This window comes from Canis lupus, chromosome 17, assembly GCF_011100685.1.
Source record: "Canis lupus familiaris isolate Mischka breed German Shepherd chromosome 17, alternate assembly UU_Cfam_GSD_1.0, whole genome shotgun sequence".
Taxonomy (NCBI): Eukaryota; Metazoa; Chordata; class Mammalia; order Carnivora; family Canidae; genus Canis; species Canis lupus.
Genome location: NC_049238.1, coordinates 4937346 through 4951697, shown reverse-complemented (window position 1 = coordinate 4951697; position 14352 = coordinate 4937346). Strand labels below are relative to the sequence as shown.

The 14352-nt window shown below is 50.6% G+C and overlaps 1 non-coding gene across 1 annotated transcript; it reads right to left on the bottom strand.

Moving 5' to 3' along the window:
* Window positions 1–285: 285 nt before the first annotated feature.
* On the bottom strand, window positions 286–388 carry LOC119864063. Its single transcript, XR_005372850.1, has one exon. It is a non-coding gene; the product is annotated as a U6 spliceosomal RNA (small nuclear RNA).
* Between the last annotated feature and the right edge of the window lie 13964 nt (window positions 389–14352).

The following is a 14352-nucleotide window of genomic DNA, read 5'->3' as shown; positions in this document are numbered from 1 at the left end:
TCAATGATGCTTTATTGTTCTCTAGACCATGTGTCATCGTGAGATACAGTAAATATTTTTAAATAATAAGATTAGCTCCGCAAGGGCAGGACTTTCTGTATTACTCACTGCTGTATCCGCTATACCTAGAATAGCCACTCTCACACTGAATATATATTTATTGAATAAATGATTTGAGTATACAAAGCTGCCCATTACTACTAATGCTTTATAGAGTATATTGAATTTTCTATGAAAAACACTCTACATGCATTTAAGAGCAATTTTATCTCTTAAATCTTTTAAAAAAATATGCAACACTTTGTGAATTTGCATGTCATCCTTGCTCAGGGGCTATGTTAATCTTCTCTGTATTGTTCTGATTCTAGTCTATGTGCTGTCAAAGTAGGCAGTTAAGTCTTAGTAACTTTCTTTTCTTTTCTTTTTCTTCTCATATTGCAATGTCTAAGACCTTCGGTTCAACTCCTGGTGATCTTTTTGCATGAAAGAGCTGAATTTTATCTCGTTATTTTTCTGTATCTAAGGAAAGTATTATGTGGTTTTTTTCTAATAAGTAATTGATTTTTGTTGTTTAACCATTCTTAGGTCCCTGCAATAACCTGCTTGATCTTGGAAATCTAGGTCAGAATGCAGACCTTGAGAGACATGGGCCACAGATTCTGACTGAATGAGGCCTTGTTACCATCCCTTAAAGACAACTGTTTCCATATCACAGACTGTTCACTGACCGGAAGGAATGGTGTTTCTTGAAGCTATTTGAGGCAAAGTCAGTATTTTCATGAGCCTCCCAGATATTATGAATCAATAAACCAGGGTGGAGATGAAGTTTGATAAACAGAAGAGCTCACCTTAAAATATAGTGGTCAGGAATTAACTAGTATCAAGAGACTGTTGCCGTGTATAAATGGAGCCCCAGTGTTGCTAGATCACCTGAAACTGGGTCAGGGAGATAGGCATCTGGATTCTTAAAGTATAAACTAATTTTTAAATGCTTTTAATTAATTTAAATGTGTGAAAGAAGATATCACATGGTCCAACCATAACATGTCACTAGGCCAAGTTGGGCCTTTGCTGTTTGAGACCTCCAGTGTACCAGAATCCATTTGTTTCCTTCTTCGGTTTTAACAGACATTTTAATTCTTTTATCTTGATTCCTCATTTGTAAATTGTGGGTGACAATAATCATCTCACGGTGCTGTGATAAGTAGATACCTTTCAGAAGCCTAAAAGTGATGTTGAAATAAAAGAAAGTCCAGTATGGTTTCCAGCCTGGGGGTGCATCATTCTAGATGAAAAGGGGAAGGAGCCAACTTAGTTGCTGTCCATTGTCCCTTGAAGAAACCAACTTTGAGGGCAGCCCATGAAATAGATCAATGTAAGGAGCAAGAAGTGAGGGATAGAAGCTTTATTTTTAAAAAATAATTTATTTAACAGAGAGAAAGAGAGAGGGCACAAGCAGGCAGAGCAGCTGGCGGAGGGCGAGGAAGATGCAGGCTCGGCGCTGAGCAGAGCCCCACACCCGGCTCAATCCCAGGACCCTGAGGTCACGACCTGCTCTGCAGGCAGGTGCTTAATGTCAGGGCCACCCAGGTGCCCCTAATAATTTTCCTTCTTGCTGCCAACACACCCCAAATATGACCATTTACAAAAAAAAAAAAAAAAAAAAAAGGAAGTATTAAAAACTCTCCTTGCTAGATGTCCGGGCGGGTCACATCAACTATTCTCCCAGGAAGCTTGGAGTACAGTCCCCGCCCGATAAGGTGGGGGTGCTCGGCCCATTTCCAGTCGTTCCCTTTCTATCCCTTTTATCCTTTCGTGTCTGCAAGGCCAGGCGCTGCAGGACCCACGGGCAGCTGTGACCAGCTGGGTCCAGTCCTCAGGGAGATGGGAGACTGGAGAGGGCGATCGGCCAAACGACGGACAAGGGCACTAGATAGTGGGGGGCGGGGGGCGCCCCCAGGCACCCGTCGGGGCCCTGCCAGTGCCCTGCCCTCGTTCTGCGACTTTGTGCCAGTCCTGATGCTGGGGGCCAGGTGCGATGCAGGCGCGGCGAGGCCGGGCAGGTGCCCTGAGGACCCAGCGGCGGGCATCCTGGGTGTCCTGGCCCCAGAGAAGCAGAGACCTTTGCAGACGCAGAAGCCTCCGGAGGGCAGGGCCGCGGGCGCCCCAGGACCCCGAGAGGGGCCCAGACCGGGGGAGCCCCCCTCCCCGCAGCCCTCCAGCTGGGGGCGACGGCGGGGCGCGGGGGGGGGGGGGGCGCGCACCTGCGCTGACGTCAGGCCGGCTCACCTGCCCGCGCGGGCGGAAGGGCGCTGCGGGCGGCGCGGGGTCCGGGGGCGGGGGCGGGGGCGGGGGCGCACCTGCGGAGCCCCACAAACGAGGCAGTGACGGCCGCTGATTAAAATGCGGAGCCCGCGGGAGGGCGAGGCCGCAGCTGGACCGCAGCGTCTCCGGCCCGCGGAAAAGCCCGGCTCGCAGCTGGAGGGAGCCGCCGCCGGCCTTTGTGCCCGCCGAGGCCCGTCCCCGGGCGGAAGCGCGGGCCGCCAGCTGTCGGGCATCGGAGACGCGAGAGCCCCGGGGCTCTGGGGGGGCCGCGCACAGGCCACGTCAGAGGAAACGCGGGCCGCCGGGGGCTGAGGAAACCGTGGGCCGCCGCTCCCCGAGCATCAATAAGGCTTTCAGAGGGCGCCGGAAAGCGGCCCCGGGGAGGGCGGCGCCCCCCGCTGCACCCGCCGCCGCCCTGCACGCGCGCAGACCCCCGACCCCCCCCCCCCCCCCGGGCTCCCCACGGCCCCGGGACCCCGCCCCGGCCCAGCATCCCCCCCCCCCCGGGACCACCCCCCCCCGGGCTCCCCGCGGCCCCGGGACCCCGCCCCAGCCCAGCATACCCCCCACCCCCCGGGACCACCCCCCCGGGCTCCCCGCGGCCCCGGGACCCCGCCCCGGGCCCAGCATCCCCCCCCGGACCCCCCCGGGCTCCCCGCGGCCCCGGGACCCCCGCCCCGGCCCAGCATCCCCCCCCCCCGGGACCACCCCCCCCCCGGGCTCCCCGCGGCCCCGGGACCCCGCCCCGGCCCAGCATCCCCCCCCCCGGACCACCCCCCGGACTCCCCGCGGCCCCGGGACCCCGCCCCGGCCCAGCATCCCCCCCCCCGGGACCACTCCCCTGGGCTCCCCGCGGCCCCGGGACCCCGCCCCGGCCCAGCATCCCCCCCCCCCGGGACCACCCCCCCCCCGGGCTCCCCGCGGCCCCGGGACCCCGCCCCGGCCCAGCATCCCCCCCCGGGCCCACCCCCCCGGGCTCCCCACAGCCCCGGGACTCCGCCCCGGCCCAGCATCCCCCCCACCCCCCGGGACCAACCCCCCGGGCTCCCCGCGGCCCCGGGACCCCGCCCCGGCCCAGCATCCACCCTCCGGACCACCCCCCCCACCCCCGGAACCCGCCTCAGTCCCAGCATCCCGCCCCCCCCCCCCCGGACCACCTCCCGCGGCCCCGGGACCCCGCCTCGGGCCCAGCATCCCCCCGACCATCCCCCCACCCCGCGGCCCCGGGAACCCGCCCCGGCCGAGCATTCCCCCACCCCCGGGACCACCTCCCGCGGCCCCGGGAGCCCACCCCAGGCCCAGCATCCCCGCCCCCCCCCGAGACCACCCCCCGCGGCCCCGGGACCCCGCCTCGGGCCCAGCATCCCCCCCCCGACCATCCCCCCACCTCGCGGCCCCGGGAACCCGCCCCGGACCCAGCTTCCCCTGCCCCCCCCCCCCCCGCCCCGACCATCCCCTCCCACGGCCCCAGGGAGCCCTCCCCAGGCCCAGCATCCCCCCCCCACCTCCCCCCCGCAGCCCCCGGAGCCTTCCCCGGGCCCAGCTCCCCCCGCCGGCCCCCTGCAGCCCCGGGAGCCCGCCCCAAGCCCAGCACCCCCCTCCCCGGGGCACCGCCTCCCCCCAGTCCCTCCCCGGCAGCCCCAGGAGCCCGCCCCAGGCCCAGCACCCCTCCCAGCCCCCAGAGCCCGCCCCAGGTCTAGCCCCCAGCCCAGGCTCCCCCCGCCCCCACAACCCCACCGCCCTCCCCAGGCCTGGGGGGGCATCTCCTTCGCCCCCCTGGCCGGCCTCCAAGGTCAGCTCCCTGTCTCTCCCAGCCCCACCTCTGGGCCCCCCACGTGGAATCGGGAAGTCCTCTTCGGTCTTGCACCCCAGGAACCTCTGCTCCGGTTCTTCCCGCTGAGCAGCTATGACCTGGCGTTTGTCAGGCCTTGTGCCACCTGCTAGGAATAAAGGGTGAGCTCAGGGGGCTCTGGCCTGGGGGGGTTCCAGTCCCTGAGTGTAGACAGGCAGGTGAGTGATGAAGGCAATGTTGTGTGGATCCTCCAAGAGAGAATGTGATTGGGCTAAGGGGGAAGAGAGGAAGCCATCTGCCACCCTCCTTCCCGGGCCCTGGGTCGGTGCCCCTACGGGGCCCTGGGACACCGTGGGCTTGAGGGGACTGGGCCACCCACCCTGTTGCGGCCCCTCCTTTACCCACCTGTCCGGATTCCCGCTGCAGCCTCGGGCTTGCCAGTTTCGCGTCCTAGGATTCCCCTAAACCGTCCAGTGCGCTGGTTCTTCCGCTTGTTCCTACATGAAATTGAAGACCATCCTCATTACCCTTTCGGGTCACTCTTAAGTAAGAACAACAGCAAATCACTTTACTTGATATCACAAAATACATAGTGGTTAAATCACAGCCGCCCCGCGTGGTTGCCGGCCCTGAGAGTGAGCAAACGTAGGGCATCATCCCCAGCTAGACCTGCAGCCCTGGTGGGCTTCTTAGCCCTTCTTCACCGGGCCCCTCCTTGCAGGCTCCGAGGCCAGGACGCTACACCTGGCCCTTCAGGGTTAGGGAGTTCGGGAAGGGAGAGGGAGGCGATGAAAGTTCCTACTCCTCAAATTCACGCTGGCACAGCAGGTGTATAAAGCTGACCCTCTCTCCCCGGAGGTGCTTTTGTGGGGTCCTCACAATGTCCCCTTACCTTGGGGGCTCCTTACCTGCAGTGCTCTGGATGTGGAAAATGTGGTACCCCCCCCCCCTTTTTTTTTCTTTTTTAATAAATCAGGCACCAGGCAGGAAAGCAGAAGCTCCCTGGTTATCTTAGCAGAGAGTACTATCTAGGGAAAGGGCGAGACAAGCATCAACTTAAAGACAGACAAGGCCCTTGGAATCCCAGAGCTACAGTTGGTGTAAGGGTTACCTGCCCTGGGTCCAGGGCAACAGAGGGAAGAGATCAGGTCATGAGAACGTGGAGGTTTGGAGGAGGACCCTGCCGGGAGCTGGATCCCAGCCTGGGAGGAGGGTGCGGCCCGCTGGTGCTGACTGCGTGGGAGCTTGAAGGCAGGAGCCCAGGCAGCTGGGACTCCGACTTCTGAAGAAGGAGTGTTGCTTAGGGAGAGAGTGCTGGGCTGCTTTGAGAAACATGGACAGCACCAGAAACCGAGATAAGGCCCTGCCCAACTGACACTGCAGAGAGAAGCAGGGCTGCCATGCAGGCTGCTGCCAGGAGCAGTTGTGCAAGAGGGACGATGGGGCCCCTCCTTCCTCCAGCCTGTCATCCCACCCCAGCACCTGTGCGGGACGGTTCGGGAGCCCTGCCTGGCAACGGAGAAAGGTGGTTTTCAGCCCAACCCTGGCATCACAGAGCATAGCGAGGTGGATACGAAGCAGAGGGCTGCTTAAGAATCTGTGCGCCATCCCTGGTGGCCACTTTATTTTGGTCCTCAGCATCTAGGCATCAGGGTACTCTTGGGTCAAGTCTTCTTTCCAGAACCTCGAAGGGACCGTCTAGGACAGCACTGAGTCTAACCCATCTGCTGTCCTGCTCACAGCCCATGGCTTGTGAGGAATAATCGCACATCCTTTGCCCAGAGGGCCAACCTCCCCTTCACCCAGCTTTCACAGTGGCACGCCCACCCCAGAGTCTCTCAGGAGGGAGTCAGGGGCTAGGGTCGTGTGTCAGCCAAAATACAAGCCACAGATATCCAGGCTTCTGAGCGATTTCCCGTAAGTAAATACCTTGTCTTTGACTTGAGATACGAGGGAATGTCCCTCATTCCTGTAGCACATCAAGACTCACACTAGAGAAATCTTACCTCCACTCCAGCTTCTTCTAAACTCCTCAGATCATGGGATGGAGGAGGGCTGATGCATCATGCGGATTGGTTTTCTCCTCTTCTTTCTGAAATCCAGCCTCAAGATCTTGCATCTTGTCCTAGAAAATGACATCTGTCCATCTGTTAGGGCCTCAACTGAAATCTCTACTTCTACATGCGGTTAAATTTTAATTAACAAATTCAAAATTAGAGGGAAAGTATTACATGTTCTATAAAAAATGTAATGTATAGATTCACTTCCCTACCATATAGGGAGCACTGGCAAGGTAACAAAGAGGAAGAGACATCAGTCTTTCCTATGGCATATGCATGAGCTAAAGGGAAGATAGAAATATAAGGAAATAATTAGAATGTGGGATGCAAAAATTAAAGGGGGGGGGGCTTTGATGAAGAATGCAGAGATGAAGGAACTGAGTTTTGCTCAATAGACCAACAGAACAGGTGCCTAGCATGTGTGACCTGGCCAGCTGGAGAAAGAACTCAAGACTTTGTGGACAGGGACAGCAGTACCTGCAAAGGCTTAGGGGCATAAGATAGAAGTCCTCAGAGACAATCAGGAAACCGGCTAGTGAGGGGGTTGCCACCAGGCTGGCCAGGTCACACATGCTAGGCACCTGGATCTGCTGCCATCACCCACGGAGAGGACACCCAAGCTTAGATCGAGGATGTTGTTGTTTTATTTCCTTAAATGAAGACAGAAAAACTTGAATTTGAGAAACTCGTTAGGAGGTAGATGTTGCAAGAATGCACATTCTCGAAAAATATGCATTTCTGAACTAAGACAGGGAGAGGGTCTTGTTAGGATTTTAGAGGGAAAGTTGGGTGGGCGACTCACTGGATTTAACAACTCAGGGGCAGAAAGGCAAAATTCATCCAGAAATTTTACATCATGAAGCTGGTTTTATGGCCCTGCCGTTGACAAGAGTTTGGGGAGCTGGGGAAGCAAGTGATGAGAAGACACGAGTGGTAATGAGTCTGCGGTGAGAATGGGGGAGTCAGGAGACAGCTTGGGGTTGACAGCAGAGCCCAGGAATCACTGCCTTACAGATTTCAGTCTACACTGTTCTCAACCCTATGGCACAAAGCCATGGGAAAAAACGGATATTAGAACATAATCATTGAAGTTGCTGATATGTCAAGTATACATATATTTTACGCATGTGCTTATTTGAAATCAATCTTTGTAGATGTTAAATAAACCTTCTACTTTGTCCAAATGACTGTTTAAGAGACCAAGGAGAAAGACTGGTCCTTTCGAAAGACAGGTCACTTTTTTTTTTTTTTTCCCTCCTAAGGAACACCTTATTTACAGCCACATAAAAATGCATTCAAAATCCAAATTTTGTTGCAACACAGTGACATCTAGTGTTCAGTTTGACTAACACCAAGAGGCTGTTCCCCAGGGAAGCGTGGAAGAGCATTTGGACTTAAAAGTCTGACCTGGGTTTTAAAGGAAAAGTTGTAGAGGAAGAGCAAAGTCTCATTATCTGGTCTTGTTTCTATTAGGTCTAAAGCTCCACCGGGCCACAGACACACAATCGCATGTGCGCCTCCGGGTTCGAGGTTACGCTTTTAAACTAGAACCATGGATCCTCCTCACCTGATGGAGGTCTTCCCTGGCATATTTGGTTTGGATTAGGAGTTTTAGTTGATTGTAATATAATTATTAGATCTTGGAGTGTCAGTATGCTTTAATGATACTCATTAACAATTTTTATGTCAATATAATTGTGCCCAAATATTATTTTGTCCTGAAATTGCAAACGTGGTTTGCAGATACATTCTGAACGATTAGCTTCATGACAGAGACAAGGAAGGTACCTGCCGGTCTTGCTGGTTTTCCATGGGTAGAACGGTATTTCTGGGGGAGCCAGAGTGGGACTCAGTCAGTTAAGGATCTGCCTTGGGCTCAGGTCATGATCTCGGGGTCCTGGGATCGAGTCCCGCATCAGGCTCTCTGCTCAGTGGGGAGTCTGCTTCTCCCTCTCCCGCTCTCCCTCCCCCTGCTTGTGCTCTCTCTCTATTTCTCTGTCCAATAAATAATTTTTTTTTAAAGCATAGCATTTCTGAGTGCGTGTAGCTTGATGGTAGGAGCACTTCCCCAGAAGTTAGATGTCCCGTGTTTTCCTTGATCGGTGACATGACCTAGAGAAATACACCAAACCCTGAGCTCCATCTGTGACTGAGGGTGTAGCACTGAGTGATGCTCCTCCCTTGTTGGTCCTGAGACTCAGCAAGGTGCTTGCTTCTTTCATTTCGTCGATTTGCACAACTCCACTTTGAGATGTGTGCTCTTTCCCTTGTTTTATAAATGAGGAAAGTACAACTCGGAGAGATGAAAGTGAATGTTCAGCTGGTCAGCTTGTCCCCAGCAGACCTGGAGGGGTGAGCCCACGCAGCCGGGCTCTGAGTCGGTCAGTCCTCGGTGCACACTGTCCAGCTGTCCGTCACACTGGGAGCCCCGAAGCACCGGATGCGGTAAATCGCCCATAACTAGACCCCAGGAGCTTTTGCATAGGAAGGGGAGTCAATGATATTTTATATATCTAATTCTATCTTTCTGTCCTCAAGAAGCAATTGGCTCAATATTATAATTACTGTCAAGAAAAGATATCACTGATAGCGATGCCAACACTAAAAGCATTGGGTTTGGCAGTCTCCAAAACAGAAATGCTAATCCTGAGAACTTTATTAAACAGGGTTGTTTTTCTCATGCATTTGGATACAATCTTGTGGCTTATTCATCTCAGCAGCATGCTGGGAGGTTACTAGACTCAAAACTACATGTTGGGGGTAAGGTTCAAGTTGAATGAAAGGAAACAAAATGAACTGGTTCCTAGTATGTATCTAATACTGTCATCCCTGGGACTTGGCCACAGCCCACATCATGCCTCACATCTGGCAATCCTGGGGGTCAGGGGGAGGCCCTTCTCACTGCCACTCAGAAGGCTGCGCCTGAGCTCCAACTTGTCTAGGCAGAGGTCTTTCTGAGGCCTTCTCTTATACCTCACATTGGGACAGATTTTATTTCAAAGCTTGCCAGATCCAGCATGTAATTGGGAAGGGAATAGGTCCTTTCACGCCCTGCTGCTGAGGGGGAAGACGGGGACGGCCTTGGAGTGGACATTTGTCATTATCTCTCATGTCTGAAAATCTGCAGACCCCTTCAACAATTCAAAGTTTTTCTTCTACAAAAGTTTCCCTGTCTATGCAAATAAGTGCATCTTTTTCATTATGTATTGCAGTATTTGAAACACACCAGTTCTTGAAGATGACACAATTGGCTATCGAAGGATATTATTAAATAAGTCTAAGTCCATCCATATAATACTCTGTGGTTGTTACACTATTATGGTATATTTGTGTGTACTAGCATAGAAAAAGCTCCAAGACATAAAAGCGTCAATTATATGAAAAACTGCAAATTGTAAGCCTGGGATCTATAGCATATTGAAAGTATAGGGGCATGTTTGCTGGTCAGACACAGTTACATAGTGCTTACTGTCTTCCAGAGCTTTACAAATATGAACTCATTTAATTCTCCTCACAGCTGAGTCATAAAGCTGCTGCTATTCATCCTCTGGATGAGGAAACTAAGACATGGAAACACTGATCAACTTGCCATGGTTACACACATCTCTCTCTCTCTCTCTCTGTCTCCCTACATATGTATGCAGTGGGGCCTACCAGCATAGAAACGTTAGTAAATTACCTGGTTTAAGTTAGGGAGTAACCAGGGTTGCCAAGTGGAAAGGGCTGTTTACCGACTCCTCTATATATCTGGGCATTGCTATTTTTAACAAGTATATTTTCACATAATTCTTGGATAATAATCAAAGATACACGTTCAGATGGGTGTGGGATACAGGGTTTCAGCCGAAGAGTGCTGCAGGCCTTTCAGGCAGGTCTGCAGTGGCTTTCAGAGGTGGGAGATTGTATGCTACTAGAAACCGAGTCAGTGTTTGAGGTCTTCAGAATAACCCGCCAACTTTGCCATCTGCTCACCGAGCAGGTATTGAGGTCTTCCTTCTAATGGTTGGTCAGAGGCTCTTCCCAGCACTGCCCTTCGGTTGTACTCACAGCTAGGCTTAAGGAGATTCTAAAGATGGTGATCCCAGTTACTAGCTCCCCAACCTGACTGAATATAAGGTTCACTTGGAAAATCTTTCTAAAATGTGCACATCCCCCTACTCCATCTTTCATTCAGCTTCAGCAGAACTGAGACAGGGTCATAGAATCTATTTTTGGAAAGTTCCCCAGGTGTTGCTTCTGATTAACCACATTTAGGAACTAGATGACGCTGTGGGCCACTTGTGAGTGAGAAGGCAGTAGTACACAGAAGCAGGCGTTTTTCAAAGACATATGAGGGGCAAGTTCATGGCCCATGAGACCAATCAGCCAGAAGGAATACAACTGTGATAGGAGCATACACAGGACCCCCAAAGGAATGGCCTAGCAAAAGCGAGCAGGACATCAGGGGCCCAACAGCAAGGCTGGGGACTGAGAGAGAATCAGGACATTAAGGCATAAGCATAATTTAATCATTCATCTCAAAGATGTTGGTGAGCATGAGGGCTTCAGCCACCTGCAGTGAAGTTACCTGGTTTCTATCCCCAGCTCCCCCCCCACACACACACACTCATACTCTTCTGGGTTATCTTAAGTGTGCTACCTCCTTGTCCTTGAGGAGATCATAGACTTTGGGAAGAAAGCCATGGAAGGAAATGGTAGTACCAGAGGGTGGTAGGGGTGGCAGACAGTGACGCAAGTTGTCCCCTGACTGTCAAACCCTAGGCTCCCAAAGGAAGAGTCGCTGTGATACATCTGGCTCTGTTAAAACTCTGCTACAAAGTCAATCCTCCTTAGCAAGACAGCTCCAGTCTTCTCAACATCATTGGTCCATGGGAAATGGCCCTATTTGTGAGCATCTGATTGCCGAGAGAGGTTCTCATTTACAGACCACTAACAAGATTAAAGTGCTAATTTAAAAAGTGCTTAGCCTAGATGTTTGAGCAGCACCCGCCTTGTGAGTTTATAACTGCTGTTTCTGTATTGGTTGCTAACAGGAGCCATTTCATTTCCCTGCATTGAAATGGATCAGATAAATCACATTAGGTAGGTTTACAGAGGCAAGCAATGACAGGTTCCTCAGAATTGAAAGCTAAATAACCTGGTAGGGTCTGGCTTTCTTTCATCACACGCTCTATCTTCAAACCCAATACCTATTTAAAGCTGCTGATAACACTCCAAATGCTCCTAGGCCTTGTCCTCAGACATAATGTACAGTTCCACCAATGCTATGGCATTTAAACATTTTTGATACAGTCTATTAAAAAGAGGGATTGTAGCTCATTCAAATTCAGTAACTTCTAATACAAAAATAAAATAAAATAAAAAGTCCATGAAATCACATGCTGCATTTGCAAAGGAAACCGGGTAGAAATCACACAAGGACGCTCTCTGTTCTGCTACTAAATTATCTCTCCTGGGCAGGCTGAACTGATAAGAGAATTCATTTTACACACACCTCAGGAAGGGAACAGGAGAAGATTTCATGATCTCCCAAAATAGAAGGGAAGTTCACATTTCTGAGGAATAAAAGCTCCCTCATACTTTACGAGCAACCATTTGAATTTCTCCTTTACATAGAGGCAAAGGCCTCCTTTGCGACTCTGGGTGCAGGTTACCCTGTTGGTATATAGCCTGTCTCTCTTGTTGAGGTAAGCGCCACACCCCGCTGAGCACCATCTTTGGACAACAAAAATAAAATGAAATTGTGCAAGAAATCGAAATAAAGATGGTTTTATGGAGTGCAATGTTTTGCAACATGGGGCTTCAGAGTATTCTTCTATAGTTTTAAAAGTAAATGACATAAGAGCGTTACCTTAGTCATCTCTGGAGGTTGACGCCGCATTTGATGATGAACAAGTGAAAAAAACTGCTATTTTTTATACCTAGTTTCCATAATTTGTTACCTAATGAGACCTGAACAAGGGAAATAGTAGGAAGGAGAAAAAAAAGGATAAAGAAAATTATCAGAGGACGTTGAAAAATAGGAAAATAAAAATAGGTAACGGAAGTGGACCGAACGGAAAACATCACTGTCCACAGGTTACAGAAAGTCAGAAGTTTAAGGAATAGAGGTTAGAAAGTGTTTGTGGAAAAACAGAAAGTTGAATAAAGACAATGGAAGGCTAAGCAGAAAGGTCCCATAACATGAAGCAAATGTATGCAGCCCATGGGGATGGGGTAACGAGTTCTGTTTTTGACTGTGTCACTCACTGGCTCTGTGACTGCAAAGACCTTTGAATCTTCTGATCTTCACTCATCTTGTTTATAGAGTTGTGGTCCTAAAATCTACCTCAAGAGCTTGTTACATGACATATGAACAGCATCACGTTCAGTGTCTCAAATAGTGTGATCCGAACGGCAGCAAGAGATGCCAGGAGTGGAAGTGATGTGTCAGGTGGGACGGCGACAATAATAGCTGTAACTTTTGGGCAGTATTGATTATTTGTACATGAGTCAACTGATACCTCCATTATATTGCCAGTGCAATTGTGCAATATCATGATTATAAAATGATTAAGAGAGAAATGATACCAACAATGATAATATCCATTAAATAAGAGAAAATACAGAAAATAAAATGTCTGAGTGATTTCTAACGGCTTATGAAAAGATCCAACTTAAAAATCAGGGAAAGGGTTTTGGAGACAAAAGAAATCCAACCTCTTATGTTCAATCGCTGATTTTTCCATTTGTTCATTCAAGAGAATTAGTTAGAGACACTGCATTTTGGAAAGCATAGCCTGCTGGGAGAAGGAGAATGTAGATACTTAAAATGGTGTAAGCACTCTAATCAAATGATACAAGGTAACAAGGGAGGAGCCTTTAACTAGGGCATGGTTTGTAGGGGAAAAAAGAGCTGTTTTGTTTTTTGTTTTTAACAACATTTTAAAGGTTGAATATATTCTCAATAAGGAGAAGAGTGGGGAAAGGTCATTTAGATTTAGGGAATGGCTCCTGCTAAGGCAGAGAATAAGAGACAGGACCCCGTGTTTGTGGAGGGTCTGGAAGTCTGCTGTGGCTATGGTGTGAATACAGTGGAAGAACAGGAAGCTGGAAAAGTAGGGAGAGATTAAGCTTGAAGCTGTGAATGTGTGCCTTGCTCCGGCAGGTGAAGATAACCAAGAACCAAGGACTGACTCAACATGTATGAAGAATGGAGCAGCCTAATTTTGTGTTGCCCTGTGAGGATCTTAGAAGTTCAGCACTCCACCCTAATAACAAGTAAGAAGCTGAGCAAACTGAAAAACCAACAAGTCTTCCTAGATCCATACGGGAAGGGAGGTCACGGGGTAAACTGCTGCCCCCCAAAGTTGGAGAAACAGGTGAATGTGGAGAATTACAGCCCAACGGAGCAGAAACTCTTGCACGGAAACCTCCATGGGAAAATGTTAGAGCAGGAAAACCTAAACTGTACTTGACAAATGTGGGCATGTCTGAGAGTTAAAAACTCCAGGGGGACCCAGTCACACAGAGGTCTCCCATGTTTGTGTTTTATTCCAGAATCTCAGCCAGGCTCTCAGAGTGAATATTGGACTTTTGGCTGAGAGAGAAGAAAAATAATCATTTTGAGCTACAATATTCCAGAGCATTTTGTTCTTGTTTACCAGGTCTGCTCTCAGGAGATAATAGGTAACCAGAACCTAACCTGCTGGGGTTTTGTCAGAGCCTAAGAAATACCCAATATGAGCCCCCTCTAAGCTCCCTGTCCTACCTAGAGGAGTGAGGGCAGAAAACAGAAAAAAACTGAGAAGCTAGTGTGAAGTTCTTTATCCAGAGGCCCCGGCTTACCGAGACTGAGACCTTACAGAGGACCAGAGAATGCTGTCCCAGCCCCTCATCTTACCACCAGGCCTGAAGGCCTGTTTATAGCAGTTCTTACTCAGGACGTCAAGGCTCTCTCTCCAGAAAAAGTGACAAGGCATACTAACAAGCAAAACACAGTTTGAAGAGACAGAGCAAACATCATAAACACACTCAACATGTCGGGGAAGTTGGAATTGTCAGACAGGGGACTTAAAATAACTTTGATTAATCTAAGTAGATAAAGAAAATAGTGTAAGCAGAGAAGTGGATTTTCCAAGAAAGGAGTCAGAAAGAAATACCCTAAATCAAAATGCTATAACAGATATGAAAAAC